General features: G+C 36.1%; 1 long non-coding RNA gene across 1 annotated transcript; it reads right to left on the bottom strand.

The window, feature by feature from the left end:
- Positions 1 to 8799: 8799 nt before the first annotated feature.
- On the bottom strand, positions 8800 to 15299 carry LOC141514555 (uncharacterized). The gene is made up of 3 exons (XR_012476057.1): positions 15173 to 15299; positions 14791 to 14929; positions 8800 to 9319 (listed from the first exon to the last, which is right to left on the bottom strand). It is a non-coding gene; the product is annotated as an uncharacterized LOC141514555 (long non-coding RNA).
- Between the last annotated feature and the right edge of the window lie 1445 nt (positions 15300 to 16744).

Genomic DNA, 16744 nt, shown 5'->3' with positions numbered 1-16744 from the left:
AAACAGTCAGAATTAACAAAGAAGCAACCAAGACAGTGATTGGATCATTACCTTGACAACAAAAGTTGGACTTTGGGCACATGTAAGGACACAGAGTGCAGGAAACAATATCTATGATGGGCCGTTCTAGTGGCATTAGAGAGATGTAAAGGAGAGACTGCCAAAGTTAAGAGGGTGGCTTGTATGTGTAGCCTAAATCCCAACTCCTCCAGTTTCCATTCTTCCTGGGCTGAGGCAGGCTCACTTTCACTCACCTTACCTATCACTGTGGCATGCCCAGGAGATAGTTATTATGGCCACGACAACACAGCTATAATGCGATGGTGGGAGAGTGGGCACAAAGGCAGACATAGGAGTAGCAAAACCTATGAAACTCATCATTGACAACTACAACTGCAGGATTCTAAGCCCTGGATGTCTTTAGAAAATAGTCTGTATTCTGTGTCATCTGCAGAACAAAACGACTTCTTTGCCACCTATTCATATTCTGGTCCTCACAATGCTATTGTTTGGAAAAACTTCTCTGCTCCTATCAGGTTGTTGAAGCAGTGACAGGTTCTTTTAGCACACAGCCACCCATGGCTGGAAGATGAAAAAGCCTAAGACTCTTTTCTGTGACAAATAGTTCCCTCAAGCCAGAAAATTGCCAAGCTCTCTCAGATCTGCCCTGAGGCTGTGAGACATTTCTCCCTATTAAACTATATAGAAATATGTCTATGTGGCTTTTCTCAGTTTTTCAAATAGCTGGGGGTTCATCTCTGACTTATCAGTTCTCAAACCTCCTCTTCCAGAAAAATAGTTGAAAAACCAATAGTTCTTCCTTTCAAACAAGAGAGAACCATAAAGGGTAATACAAATAAATTTGGTATGATTTCTCTCTCCCTTCTTTCTCCAGCCAATAAACTCTCAGCAAAGCAATACCTGTCTTCCAACCAACACAGCTCCCCATGACACTGAATATTCTGTCTGTCAGTTTTCATCAGCTCTCATTGGTTCCTGTATTCTTTAAGCAGTTCCTTGTGTTGCCTCCTGTCACTGACTCCTCCTCCTGCTTTCAGCTTTCGCTTCTGCTTCTATTTTCATCTGGTCATCTACCTTTACTTTTTTTCTTTTGGTTTCTAATACCTCAAATCAGGGTCTCCTCATAAGCAGGGGCCCATCTCCAAATTGTTGAGTAAAATTTTAAAACTCCAGTTTTTTGTTGGGTAAGGCTCCCAACAGTATTTATGGAATCTTCCCCTAGACCCCAAACTGATTGATAAGCAGACTGAACTTACTCAACTGGGTTATCTCCACCCATGTGTGGAGAGGTGGTGGTTAAATTGACAGCGATCTAAAGACCCTCTCCAAGGATCCTTACATTATGACTTTATCCTTATACTTATTCCTTACATTAAAGCACAATCATTATCATCATCATCATCAAGACATACTCTAGGGGCAGCTAAGTGGGTGCAATGTGACCTTAGGCAAGTCACTTAACTCCATTGCCTTGCAGAAAAAAAGACATACTCTAATTCCTGCTGATTCTAGTACATGGACTATTATTTCACAGATTTGAAATAGTGGTCCAGAACTCAAAGAGAAAGGTATCCAGGCAATTAAAAACTGAAAGGATGGCAAGAATAGAGAAGCATATTTGAATTAAAGAGCTCATTAGCAAGGTTAGCATCACCCACAAGAAAGATGTCCTTGATCTTATTGTTAGATTTCATCCAGTCTTTGGTTGTTGTTAAAGGACTTGGATATGGGGGCATCATGTCCTACAATCACTTTCTTGCATTTGCTGCCACAATCAAGTCTTGTATGAATCTATTCATCTCCAGCTGCATTAGTGACTCTACATTTTGCAACACATCAAACCCCCACCTGATGGTAGTTAAATTTTTAAGAGTAGGCAGATGAAGCTCTTATCAGGTTGAATACTAATGATTACTTTTTTACTTACTATTTTACTTTTCTGCCAAGGTTGCATGATTAAGAATCACAATAATCTAGATCTTCCATTAAATTTCAAAAGTGTTATATAAGACTCCATTTTCAAATTATCATCACAGACTGAAGTGTCCATTGAGTCACTAGCAAAATCATTCCCTTTTATACCAGTCAAGATTTGCTCCATAAACAAAATTTATTTCTTTCTAGAGATAGATTTAGACATAGTGCTCCTGAACAATTTATAAGGATGATAGGTAGCTAGGTGGCACAGTGGATAGAGCACTGGCCCTGAAGTCAGGAGTACCTGAGCTCAAATTCAACCTGACATTTAATTATTACCTAGCTGTGTGACCTTGGGCAAGCCACTTAACCCCATTTGCCTTGCAAAAACCTAAAAAGGAAAAAAACAATTTATAAGGATGAGAATAGATAAAAAGGGTCCTGTTTAGCTGATAACTTATGGGTAGGAAATCTGGAATGTATTTGCTGCTACTTTTATAAGTATGGAGTCCGGTCTTCATGTAAAATTAACTCAGTGAGATTGGGTCTACTATAGGTTAAACAAGGTTTGGTATGAAAGGATATCATATTGAGTGGAATATTCCCTCTTAAGAGTTAATATATTTAGTGAAGTCCTCTCAGTGTTAAAAATCATTAGAACAAAGACAGACTATTACTCATAGACTATTCTTAGAATTAAAAAGAGGGAGAGAGGCCTTGCATTCCCAGTCATTCACCCTCCTGATTCTGTCAGGGAGGGAAATAGTGGAATACTTCCAGAGAAGAGACCTTGCATTCTTAGTTAGCCACCTATTTGATGATAGACTGGGAGAGCAGTAGACTGCTTTCTCTTGTTTGATGATAAGTACTAAACTAAGAAGATAGTAGAGTTTCTTGGAAGACCTTACATACTCAGATATTAATTCATTTAGATAGACAAAAAAGACCATTAGAAATCTTCTTCTGATATCCTCACCATCTGGATGGTGAGGTAATATTCTATGAAAACATTTTATTCTTCTCTTTGTTACCAGATAGATTTTTCTCATAAAGACTGTAACTCTGAAAACCTTAACCAATCAGGTTGGAAGAGATGGGGATAAGGAGCAGGGGAAATTGTGCTAGGCTATATAATCTTGCTTGACTAGCATCTTGGGGCAGCTCCTTGATCTTCATCACCTTAGTGAGACTTGGAGTGTGCCCTTTTTCTCAAGAAAAGCCAAAATAAACTTTCTTTTTTGCTCAGAGGAGTCTCTATATTTTAAGTGGATTTTTATCGCACACAATATAATGAGTTTGGTCAACGTGATATATATAATCTTGTATCAGACAAATCTGTTGTTTAAGTGAGGCTTCATGAGACCCAGGAGTATAACACAGCATGCTACAAAGAAAAATATCACAAACCCTTTAAATATCCAACTAGCAGAGGTGTCAAACAACTGGTGAAAGCATTAGTTGACAGATCATTGACATTCCAAGTATTCTAAAACCATTTGTGATGGAACTCTTCCCTCAGATAACTGCCTATTTATGCTTGGTCAAAAAAATGAAGATATTATAATTATAAACTCTCCACCATAGGGTATACCAAGTAGTTGCATAAATGAATATTAAATGAGGTCATGCCATATCTGCAAAACTACTCTATAACCATGACCTCCATGCTTCTAAATCACGATCAAGCAAAATCAGTCAGAAACCAAGAATAAATTCATAATTATCTTGGATTATTAATCCTGGTGTAATCATTTCATACTGGAAGTACAACATTCACTTCATATAGAGCTCCTGAACTGAAGTCAGTTATTTCACATAGAAAGCTCAATTCCTAGGTACACCACCTTTATCATACAAGATAAATTCAAACCTCCCCAGCAAGCTTCTGACAAGCTTACAGATGGAAGATAATCAGAAATAAATTCACAGAGCAGGGTTGACAAGTAAAGGTATGCAGCAAAAACTATGGACAATTATGTCATCATGTTCCAAACTCCTAGATCTTCAGGATGTGGGGGTCAAGGGCCTCATTCTAGATCAGGATGAAAATTAGACAATTTCTGTTGACTGAGAGAATCAAATTGTTAGGTTCCTTTTAGACTAGCTTCTCAGGAAGTGTTAGGCTCCTGCTGGCTAGCTTATCTTTACCCAGGCGAACATTGAAGGGGTGGGAGACAAGGATGACAAGGATGACAAATTCTCCTTAAAGTTCTCCCAGATTATTAAACCAAATGCAAGTGTTTAAATACCCTCTACAGTCCCGGGTCCAATCCCACTCCTGTGGCACTCTCCAATCAACCCGTAAATGATACTCCAGTACTAGAGGACACCAGGTGATAAACGTTTACAGTACTCTCACACACAACAGTCCCTGACACCAAATTAAATCCAAAACTTTTGAACAAGTGTTAGAAGCAGTCTATCACCATGCTGAGGCCATGGGATATGAAGCCAAGGGCAACAAATGCTCCAGTAGAGGGACTGACTATATGAATATGGGAAAAAGCAGTATTTCAGTGGCAGTATGTTCCCAATTTATTCAAAATCATGTCGTTTCTCAGATAGAAAAGGAGAAATATTTCCAAATATTTCTACAGAATTTGCATGCTTAGTATCATCCTGCAAGGTGGCTGCTCAAATCCATCACACCCCATAGGCAACAGTCATAATAATAATGATGATGTTTATCCTTCATTCTCAAAGAAGACCATGACATCAGGGACGTGATGCCATGACAAGCTCATGAACTTTATTTGAGTGAGAGGGTGCTGTTCTAAGTAGTCACCTGCCTCACTTTCTCCTCCAGAATCATCTGGGTCCAGTGGCCCAAGATATGGATCAGGACACCTAGAGATGGCCCTGCATGTGAGGCAGTCAGGATTAAGTGACTTGTCCAAGGTCACACAGCTAGTAAGTCAAGTTTCTGAGGGCACATTTGAATTCCTGTCCTCCTTATTCCAAGGCCAGTGCTCTATCCACCATGCCACTTAGCCGCCCCTCCAAGAGGGTTAGCAATTGACTTAACATTGAACTGCAGAAAAAATGGTAGAGACAGAATTAGAAACCAAGTTCCCTGACCCCAAATCAAATTCTCTTTTCAAAATACTAGGTAATGTAGTAGATAGACCTTGGGCAAGTCACTTAACCCCATTGCCTTACATAAATAAAATTTTAAAAAATACTATATAGCTTTTTCACATACAAGGCAGAAACTTAAATTCTTAGATTAACCATAATCAAGTGTTACAGATGCTTGGTTTAGGACACATCTAGGCAATTATTAAATGTCTGAGGTCAAATTTGAACTCAGGTCCTCCTGACTCCAGGACCGGTGCTCTATCTACTATGCCACCCAGCTGCCCCAAGATAATGGTTTTCACTCACAAATTCCCCTTTTAAAGGAAGTCTCATCATTAAGGATCCCTAGAACAGCCTGACATCCCTCAAAATCATAATCATGAACCTCTTTCACGTCATATTAAAAAGAATGTATTCCTCTGCATATATCTGTAAGTACTGCCCGTGATTAGCACAGAGCCCTGCATATAGTATGTGCTTAATGTTTTCATATAGAGTTCACCATCCAATTGGAACAATGTAGATAGAACAATTGCAAATTCAATTTTTGGGACCCCTGCTGGGCGAACTTCAACTATAGCAATTGCTTCCTCCTCACTGTTCAAAGGGAGTTGCTAATCCAATTTCCTTGCAACCATTTGATCAGCTACAGATAAAGGAATTCCTATAGACATGTTGGAAGTGCTGTCTCAGATAGTAAGTGCTATATTACATTAATGCATAATCCATATTTAAATATTGGTCAGTCATTATGTCCAGAAAAATCTCAGGGAGACTTAAAATCTTTTAGAATCTTTCAACTAGTTTCCATCTCACTGTGATGGCAAAAGTGCTTTGCTACTGATCTGGCATCTATGATGCCATTATGTCCCCCATTTGAGAAGTGCAGTCTTAGAGATGAGTAATGTGAGATATGGTTTGTCACTGCTAAATAAATTCCAGAAGTCCAGCACACGTAATTGCAAGCAATCAGGGACCTTGTTTCAGAAAATTTCTTATATAGAACAATAATCCAAAAGTTTTTTTGGAAACTGATTCTTGGAGTCTTCTCAATTAACCCATAAACTAATGGTTACACTACATCAAAATGCAGATGCACTTGAAGAACTTCCCTGGGAACAGAAACTTGGAGCAATCACTACGCCTTTTAATGCTAAGCAATTTGCTTTTATGTATAACATTTTGCCATCAGCTTTAGAGAAAAGCATAATATTTTCAGTTCTTAAATCATTAGTTTCTAATACTCTTAGTGAAGAAGGTTTAGGATGACTGTACCTTGGTTCTAAAACCCACTTTAAGGTTAACTAAGAAATTATAAGGATTTTTCCCAAAACAGAATTGATAATGACTGAAAAACCTCATTAGCCAGTTCTATTGGATCTGAGTCAAGAGGCTGTCAAGTGAAAGCAACTTGACAGGCTAACTCAACAGACTAAGAAAAAGCAATCCGTGCAGTGCCAATTGGCATTATTAGGGGTGGAACTTTGACTCAAAAACTACCAAGTGAGGCAAAACCTAGAGAGGAACTTGTAGCACTCTCATTAACTTTATAATTGACTTTATGACCATTTACTGCACATTTCCAACAGGTATCTGTTCATGGATGCAATTTGATATCGGCCTCCTGATTAGCTGGCAAGGTTGTGAATGAAACTCTATCTCACTGAAGCTTGAAGTCCCAATTAAACAATAGAAAAAGGTGCTGAAAAATTAAGCATTATTTCCTTTCCATCTTATCAGGATCTCCCTTACATGACTCAGGAGTTATCTCAGATTGCAGACAAAGCTATATCTCATCCATGTGATTCTTATTCAACTGTATCACAGCTTACTGAAAACAAAATCTACCAAGGACTCTGGACTGAGTCCCAAAGGATACAATCTGAATTGTCTGATGATGTTTGAATGAATATCCTCAGGACAATGCCATTGCAACTTATGGAAGCTTACTTAAAGAAAAAGGATAAAAGATAAAGAATAAAGAAGTTTTGGTATCTATTCATCAAAGTGATTAGGCAAGATACTAGATATAATGCAATCATTAAATGGATGCTTAATGCTATATCAGACAATATATTCCAGTGTAGTTTATTTCACTCATCCAAAAATATGCACTATAATAATGAAATTAATTCCCGGTTCCTTTTTCATGGCAGACTTACTGTGAAGGGGTAAGTTCACTATCTGCCTCCAAACACCAGTATCCTAACCTTCATGCTAAGTTGTGAGTCATGTCTTGATCTTATTATAGGAATGATAGCCACAGAAGGACAATCTTTGTCACATATATAAGGGGGGAAAAATAAGAAAAAGTAGAGTGTAGAGTTAAAAAGGAACAAATACAAACTCTGGAAACTGAGGGGTAGAGAGGAGAGAAGGATTCACATAGAACCAAGTTTAAAAATAAAAAAAATAAAGGAAAAAACTAAGTAAGAACCCAGGTATTTCAAATTGTAATATCAATTTTGCCCACTTAGCATCATTTTATAATAGCAGCATCAAAAAGAGATTAGTGAATTCTATTACTCCAATACTTCAGATATTTGGGATTCAAAGTGCATAGGAGAGACATCATTGATGTTGGATGTAACTCATCTATGACTCAAAGATTATGAGCTGCACTTAAATGAAAATATAACCTCTGTTCAAGGCCCATTGGTATGGAATGCTCTCCTTATTGCTGGAGATGAAGGCCCTGCTCCATGTGAGGGAAAGAGCAGAGTTGTCAAGAGACAGGGACAGTTCTCAGTCGATCAAGACTCTCCAAGTAACCAAGATCAAAAGAAATGCAGTAAATTGGGAAACAATCTTTATAAGTAATGATTCTGACAAAGGACTCATTTCTAAAATATACAGAGAACTGAGTCATATTTTTAAAACAAAAAGCCATTCCCCAATTGACAAATGGTCAAAGCATATGCAAAGGCAATTTACAGATGAGGAGATCAAAGTAATCCATAGCCATATGAAAAATTGCTTTAAATCATTAATTATTAGAGAAATGCACATTAAAGCTCCTCTGAGGTACCACCTCACACCTCTCAGATTGGCCAATATGATCAGAAAGGATAATGATCATTGTTGGAAGGGTTGTGGGAAATTTGGGACACTATTACACTGTTGGTGGAGCTGTGAACTCATCCAACCTTTCTGGAGAGAAATTTGGAACTACGCCCAAAGGGCAAAAAAAATGTGCATACTCTTTGACCCAGCAATACCACTACTGAGTTTATACCCTGAAGAGATGATGAAAAAATGGTTAAAACATCACTTGTACAAAAATATTCATAGCAGCCCTGTTTGTGGTGGCAAAAAAGTAAATGTCCTTCAATTGGGGAATGGCTTAGCAAACTTTGGTATATGTATGTCATAGAACACTATTGTTCTATTAGAAACCAGGAGGGATGGGAATTCAGGGAAGCCTGGATGGATGTGCATGAATTGATGCTGAGTGAGATGAGAAGAACCAGAGAAACACCGTACACCCTAACAGCAACATGGCGGTGATGTTCAACCCTGAAGAACTCGCTCATTCCATCAGTGCAACAATCGGGAACAATTTTGGGCTGTCTGCAAAGGAGAGTGCCATCTGTATCCAGATAAAGAGCCATGGAGTTTGAACAAAGTTCAAGGACTATTCCCTTTAATTTAGAAAAAAAACATATTTATTGTCTGATCTTGTTACCTCTTAGACTTCTTGTCTGTTCCCTAAGGATATGATTTCTCTCTCATCACACTCAATTTGGATCAATGTACAACATGGAAACAAAGTAATGACTGACAGATTGCTTTCTGTGGGTGGGGGGGAGGGAAGTAAGATGAGGGGAAATTGTAAAACTCAAATAATATCTTTAATAAAAAAAATAATTTAAAAAATCAAGACTCTCCAAGTCAGTCATCTTTGACTTGAGAGAAAAGATATGAGGCCAAGGTCATTTCAGGTTGCTGATGGAAAAGACATCAGGAAGCCCAGAGAGAGAAGTCTTCATCATGTCCATATTCCCAGATTGTTTTCTTTGGAGTTTCTCCTTGGATAAGATCCAATATTCTCCTTCTTGGTTGAGCTTAGTTATCTCACTCCCAATGGAGAGTTCTTTCATATCTTCCTAGGTAGACAGCTAGGGGTGCAATGGATAGAGCACTGGTCTTGGAGTCAGGAGGATGGAAATTTGAATCCAGCCTCAAGACACTTGATACTCACCAGTTGTGTGACCTTGGGCAAATCACTTTACCCTGACTGCCTCCCATCCAGAGTCATGTCCAGTTGTTCTGATTCATATTTGACTACTGGATCCAGATGGGTCTGGAGGATAAAGTGAGGCTGGTTACTTAAAATAGCAATCCCTTCACTCAAATCCAATTTATGCACTTGTCATGACATCATGGCCTCCTTAGGAAACAAAGGACAAAACATGATCATCCTCCTCCTAGGTATATCTTCTCTGATTTCTGGTGGCTATGGTTTGGATACATGAGTTTCTTTGAAAATTACTATTTATGTTCACTGTAGAACTGGTCTTTCGGTGAGGACAGGGTCATGCTCTGAATATAGAGATGATAAAGTGATCAGAACTTAGTATGAATCCTAGATGAACAATATTTAAGGGAGCAGACAGATATATTTTAAGCCTGATATACTCCTTCCTTCCAGGTGGTCTTTGACCCCAATCTCCTGTTTCCTCTCCTGGTAGGAATTAAAGTTTCCCTTGGAGAAGGGTGGGAGGTAATGGACTTGCTCATTCTATTAATATAATCAATAATCACGGACAATTTTAGGTATCTATAACAGAGAATACCATCTGTAGCCAGAGAAAGAATTGTGGAATTTAAACAAAGACCAAAGATTATTACCTTCAATTTTTTATTTAAAAAATTTGTCTTATGTACTATATAAAAATTTTTTTACTCAAGGATATGTTTTTTCTCTCAACACATTCAATTTTGATCAATGTTGTAGCCAGAGAGAACTGTGGAGTTTAAACAAACCAAAGATTATTACCTTCAATTTAAAAAAAAAGTTATCTTATGTACTATATAAAAATTTTTTTATTCAAGGATATGTTTTTCTCTCAAAACATTCAATTTTGATCAATGCATAGTATGGAAACAATGTAAAGATTTCAGGTTGCCTTCTGTGGCGGAGAGGGGAGAGGAAAGGGAGGGTAGGGAAAAATAGTAAAATTCAAAACCTTACCAAAAAATGATAGAAGAAGGGTGGGGGAAGGAGAGGCTAGAAATGTCTATTCAGCCTCCCTTTAAGTCACACATATAAGCCTCTCTACACATCTGAGATTCTCTTTTGTTCTACCTTATTCCTTGAGGATGAACACAATAGACTTTTCACAATCTTTGAGACAAACATCCTGGTAACATTTGATCTTTCCTCTAGATGACTTTCTTCAGCCTTTGCAGCAATCTCTTTTTAGGGTGATAATCTCATCATTTCATCTATGTTAGAGGCTTTCCAATGTCCTAAGCTTGTCCAATCCAAGTTTCCCATTATTTTTCTCCTTGGGGATGGTTCACATCCAGAGAAAACACCAAGTTTGGGTCTATGGTAATCATATGCCACATAGGCAAAGATCCTGATCTTGGATGGAATGGAGTTTAGAAGTACAGTTATAAAAATACTCAATCTCTCTGTTAGGAGGGCCTCCTCTAATTAAAAAGGCACCTATTGACATCATAAAACAATTAGGAGAATGAAGAATATTTAATCTGTCAGAGAAAAGGGAGTAATTTATGACCGAAGAAGAGTTATAGAGCATTATAAATGCAAAATGGATAATTTTATTACGTTAAATTAAAAAGATTTGCACAAATAAAACCAATGCAACCTAGATTAAAAGGAAGCAGTAAGTTGAGAAACAATTTTTGCAACTAGTGTTTCTGACAAAGGACTCACCTCTATAATATACAGAGAACTGAGTCAAATTTTTAAGAATACAAGACATTCCCCAATCAACAAATGGTCAAAGGTTATGAAAAGGTGATTCTTAGATAAAGAAATTAAAGCTATAGTAATCTGAAAAAATCTTTTAAATTATTATTGATTAGAGAAATGCAAATTAAAACAACTCTGACAGAAAAAATTCTCTGTCAGTCATCTTTGAGTTGCCAGAGAAGATGCAAGGGGCCAAGGCCACTTCAGGTTGCTAAAGGAAAAGAGTCCAGGAAGACATGATAGAGCAGGCAGTCTCCATCATTTCCATATTCTAGATTGATTGCTAGAGACTTTGGAGAATTTCTCCTTGGATGAAATCCAAAATTTTCTCTCATGGTTGAGCTGAGTTATCTTGCTCCCAATGGAGTAGATTGGCCAATATGACCAAAAAAGAAAATGAACAATATTGGAAGGGATGTAGGAAACCTGGGACAATAATACATTGTTGGTGGAGTTGTGAACTCATCCATCTTTTCTGGGAAGAGCAAGTTGGAAATATATCCAAAGGGCATATACCTTTTGATCCAGCAATACCACTCACAGTTGGATCTGTATAAAAAAGAGATCCCCCAAAAGGATAAAAAATTCCACATATACAAAAATATTTGTGGCAATCTTTTCATGGTGACAAAGAATTGAAAACTGAGGGGATGCCCATCAATTGGAGAATGGTTGATTAAATTGTGTTATATGAATTTGATGGAACACTATTGTTCTATAAGAAATCATGAGAGAAAGGACTTCAGAATAGTCTGGAAAGATTTGCATGAACTGATGCTAAGTGAAATGAGCAGATCCAGAAGAACTTTGTACATATTAAACAACAATATTGGATGATGATCACTTATGATGGACTTGTTCATTTCAGCAGTACAATTCAGTACAATAATCAAAGAGAATTCTAAAAGACTTGTGATGGAAAATAACATCCATTTCCAGACAAGGAATCATGGAATTTAAATGCAGACCAAAGATTACTATTTTTTAAAATTGTCTTATATATTATGATTTTTTCTAATGATTTTTCCCTCTCTGTCTTTTGATTTGATTTGATTCTTCTTTCAAACATGATTAATATAAATTTATGTTTAATATAATTATACATATATAATCTAAATTAGATTGCTTTCTGTCAAGGAGAGTGGGAGGGATCATGGAAGGGGAGAAAAATGTGAAGCTCAAAACCTTGCAAAACATATGATTGTTGAAAACTACTTGGAAAAATAAAATATTTTTTAAATATTCAAAAAAAGACCATCTACTTCTTGAAGCAGGTCCTCATCCTCAGAGGATGGACATGTCTGAACTCATCAGGAATAACTTCCCACTGTTAATTTCTCAGTATATTTACATGATCAAAATTCTCAGGCAGGATTAAAAACTTTCTGAGTTATCAGATCTGCCTTAAATGTATATTCTTTCAATTCTTTCACATTTCTGCCCAATATCTTTTAAATGTCCTTATTCTTAAGGTCTAGATACTTCTTTTCTTTTCACCTACAAAAGCTAAAGAGCATCAAGTATCTTAGCTCTCATATTTTCTAGAGATTTCTCCATATGCTCTCACATTACTATACAAATATTAATACAATTAATAAATGTACAATACTATAGCAACAATAGTCTGTTGGATTAATAGACTGTGCTTAAAAAGTACAATCATACACCAGAAACCTGATCAATATATAGCAAGTTATTATATATTTAGTAGTTTTCAGACTTTTAAAAATATCCCACTTCAATTAATGTACCATTTGCATAAAAGTAGAATGAATGAAGTCAAACTAGAATAAGCTTGCTACCTCTCCAAAAATCAATAAAATTAAATTTACATTAAAAAACTTAAGGTTCCCATTCTCCCTCAAAAATAGCAAAGGAAACAGAAGCTAGATGAATTCTATTACATTCCCTAGACTAATAATATTTAAAGGAGAAGGAAAAATTCCAGGAAATAACTAAGTAGAAACAAAATTGTGACTCTTAAGGGCTAAGCATTTTATTGAATGACTTAAAATTTATTGGGCTTAAAAGTAAAGTCAAGAAGGCCCACTTGAAACAAAATGGGCTAATAAAGAGTTGTTTTGTTCAGTTAGATGACAATAAATTTAATAATTGAAATGAAATGGAAAAATATTCACAAAAAATACAGAAGAGGAAATAGAATATTTAAATAAACCATGTCAACTTGAAAGGATGGCTCCAGTCAAGAACTAAGGCATACTGCATTGTCTTCTGAAATTTAATATTTTTATCAATGACTTGTGAGGTGGCATGGGGCAATGGATAGAGAACTGATCTCAAATCCAGAAATACCTGAGTTCAGTCATACCAAAATTGTAAATCACAGAATGGATGGTATTAGAGGTAGAGGATATTAACTCACAATGAGCCCCCCCTTTATCAATGAAACCACAAACCCAGTCTTCATCCCTATTAGTAAGTTAGATAAAGATATAAATTACATGTTTATACAATTTACAATAATAAAAAGTAAAAAAGGATATTTAACAAAATGAATGAAAGTCAAGATTCAAATGTTCTTGACAGACTAGAATTTGGGGCTAATTCAAGAAAATGAATGAGTAGGGTTAAAGGTAAAATTTTACACAGGTTCAAAAAATCATGAGAATGGTAGGGGAAGGTATTGCTATTTTGTAGTTTTTTCTGAAAAAGTTCTAGAAGTTTTAGTATACTTTAAACTCAATATGAGTTGAGGACATTATGATCTTAGTAAACCATAAATTCAATATGAATCTAATATGGAAGTTAAGGAAGCAGTCAGCCTGCATCAAATAAAGCAGTTTACAGAACTTTCAACTCAGTAGTTCTGTTAATGTTGCTGTTTGTCCTTTGTTCCTGAAAAAGATCATGAGATCAGGGAGATGATGCCATGACATGCACATAAATTGGATTTTTATAAGCGTGGGCTGTGCAAAGTCATCAGTTTTGTTTTCTCCTCCTGAATCATCTGAGTCCAATGGCCAGATATGAATCAGGATTACTGGAGTTGGCCCTGGATGGGAGATAATTAGGGTTAGGTGACTTGCCCAAGGTCACACAGCTAGGTTCAAATTGTTTCCTTTGATAGGCCCCTTTAGCCACTGATTTAATTTTAGTTGCCCAATTCATGAAATACTACTTTTTTATTTCAAAAAAATCTATTAAGCCCTCTGCCCATCTTCTTCCCATGGTCTTGAGTATAGAATATTCTGACTTAATCCATTATAGAGATTTTGGTCTTATCTCACCTTCTCATTCACCCCCCCCCCCAATCTTTCCTAACTTTCGTCATATATTTTAATTGACTGATATTCTTAATGAAATCTATATTCAGATATCTTCCCTCCACCTACAATGCAGTTTTTCTACCCATCTAACTTCTCATCTTTCCTACATGTCTTCCTTTGATTTAATGAATTTTATTCAGTAATTACAATATTCTCTATTGGTATAGAATATTACAAACTAAACCATTATGGAGATTTTGATGTTATCTCACTTTCTCATTCATCCCTAATCTTTCCTAAACTTGGTCATATATTTTTAACTCACTGATATTCTTAATGAAATTTTTATTCAGATACCTTTTCTCCACCTACAATGCAGTTTCTCTTCCAACCCAGCTTCTCATCTCTCCCACAAATCTTCCTTTGATTTAGTGAATTTTATTCAGTAATTATGAATATTCTCTATTGCTATGCAAATTGAGAGATAGAGACTGTAGACCAAGATAAAAAGTCCTCTTATTAAAACATTAAATTGGAATTTTAGGCACTATGACTAAATATCTTGATATATTTGTTTCAATGACATTATAAAAACATACTCACAAATTTCAGACAGCAATTAATGAATCTTGGATCACTGTGGTATCTCTTCTTATCCAAAAATGTCTTCACTAACCGTTCTAAGACTGTTGACAAAAATTCTGAATTTTGAGCAAAATTCTCTTCTACCCACTGTACATATCTGGAACAAGAGTATTTGAAAAAATGTTTAAGGTTGATGGCTATTTCTTTTTAAAAGTTAAAGGAGGGGGCAGCTAGGTGTCTCAGTGGATAAAAGACTGGTCCTGGAGTCAGGAGGACCTGAGTTCAAATGCGGACTCAGACACTTAATAATTACCTAAGCTGTGTGACCTTAAGTCACTTAACCCCACTGTCTTGAACCACCTCTCCCCCCCCAAAAAATTAAAGGAAATTGAATACTAACCTTTCCCACAGATCAAGTGGATCATCTCCCCTGTAGTTTTGAACATGGGCTTCAAACATTCTGAAAAAAAGAAAAAAAGGGTATTACTATGGGTTAGTGAAAACAAAAAAGTGTATCCTGATTTTGTGCCACATTTATTAGCTGTGTACCTTGAAATGCAAGCTTAAAAATTAGTTCAAAGTGCAATTAATTAAAAATACTTAAATATAGTATTTAATGAGAAAGAATTGATTTGAAATTAAAATTAATTCATGTTTCTACTCCAGGAACCAAAATGATGCCTCTTTTCTGATTTTGGTCCTCATTGACCTTCACCCCATCCTAATATCATAGCTGTTTTTTTTCTTTTGAAATGAAAAATATGTAAGATATATCTCAATCAATCAGCAACTTCTATGGAAAACTTTCTTAAAATTATTCACTCCAAGGTGGAAAATGAGATGTGCAAAGGAGGAATCTAAAGAACTATGAGAAATTTAAGAAGAAAAATCACTTTCAAATGAGGATGGGGATGGCAATGAAGGTAGAAAATATTTCATGGAAGACACTGGACCCTTAAAAAAGATTTCCAGGGGCAGCTAGGTGGCATAGTGGATAAAGCACCAGAATCTGAGGCTGAATTTGAACTCAGGTCCTCCTGACTCCAGAGTCAGTGCTCTAGCCTCTGTACCTTATAGCTGCCCTGATTTTTGCTTACACCAAATTTGATTGTTAAACATTATAAGCTGGAGAGACTCCAGAGGGAGGAGAACTACAATGGTAAAAATTCTTAAAGTCATGACTTACTAGTTTGTTTGAAAGGAGATGTTAAGCCTGGAAAAGATATCTAGAGGGGACATGACAGCTATTTGTGACCATTTGAAGGGCTGTTATATGGAAGAAGGACTGGATTTCTCAGAGTCTCAAGAAAGCAGAGCTGGGAGCACTAGGTGATTGTTACAAATATGTACATTAAGGCTCAAGTTAAGATGAAAAATAACCATGAATAACCAAATAACCATGAATTTCTCCACTTGAGGTCTTCAAGTTAAAATGAGATGATTACTTGCCAAGTATATTGTAGAGAAGAGTCTTATTCTAGAATAAGTTGAATTAGAAGGTTACTATGCATCAATATAAGATTTTGTGATTCTATTAAAAGTATACTATTAAGAAGTAAACTTTTCATCGTTCATAAAACTTCCAAGATCAACTAAACTCTCCATGGCATAATTGTAAGATGATTAACTGAAAGAACCAATGAAATAGAAACCTTATGAATACAGTAAACATAGGAACATTTTCATTTGCAAATTATATGATCCGTCAAGTGAAACCATATAGAAGAAAATATTTATAAATGCTCCATATATTGAAAATGTTATTTTCCGGCAAAAAAATTCAGGGAATCTTTTCCAGGAGAAAAATCTATAAATGTAATGAATTCAAACAAGGCTTCATATCTGTCAACAAATCTCAATAATGTCAGAATTCACATGAAAGAGAAATTCTATAAATATGATGAGTGTGGAAAAGGATTCAGATGAAGCTCTTATTTCCAAACAGGAGAAATTATATAAATGTGATCAGTAT

Source organism: Macrotis lagotis, chromosome 1, assembly GCF_037893015.1.
Source record: "Macrotis lagotis isolate mMagLag1 chromosome 1, bilby.v1.9.chrom.fasta, whole genome shotgun sequence".
NCBI lineage: Eukaryota > Metazoa > Chordata > Mammalia > Peramelemorphia > Peramelidae > Macrotis > Macrotis lagotis.
Note: the sequence above shows the minus strand (reverse complement) of the source record. Positions and strands in the feature narration are given on the sequence as shown.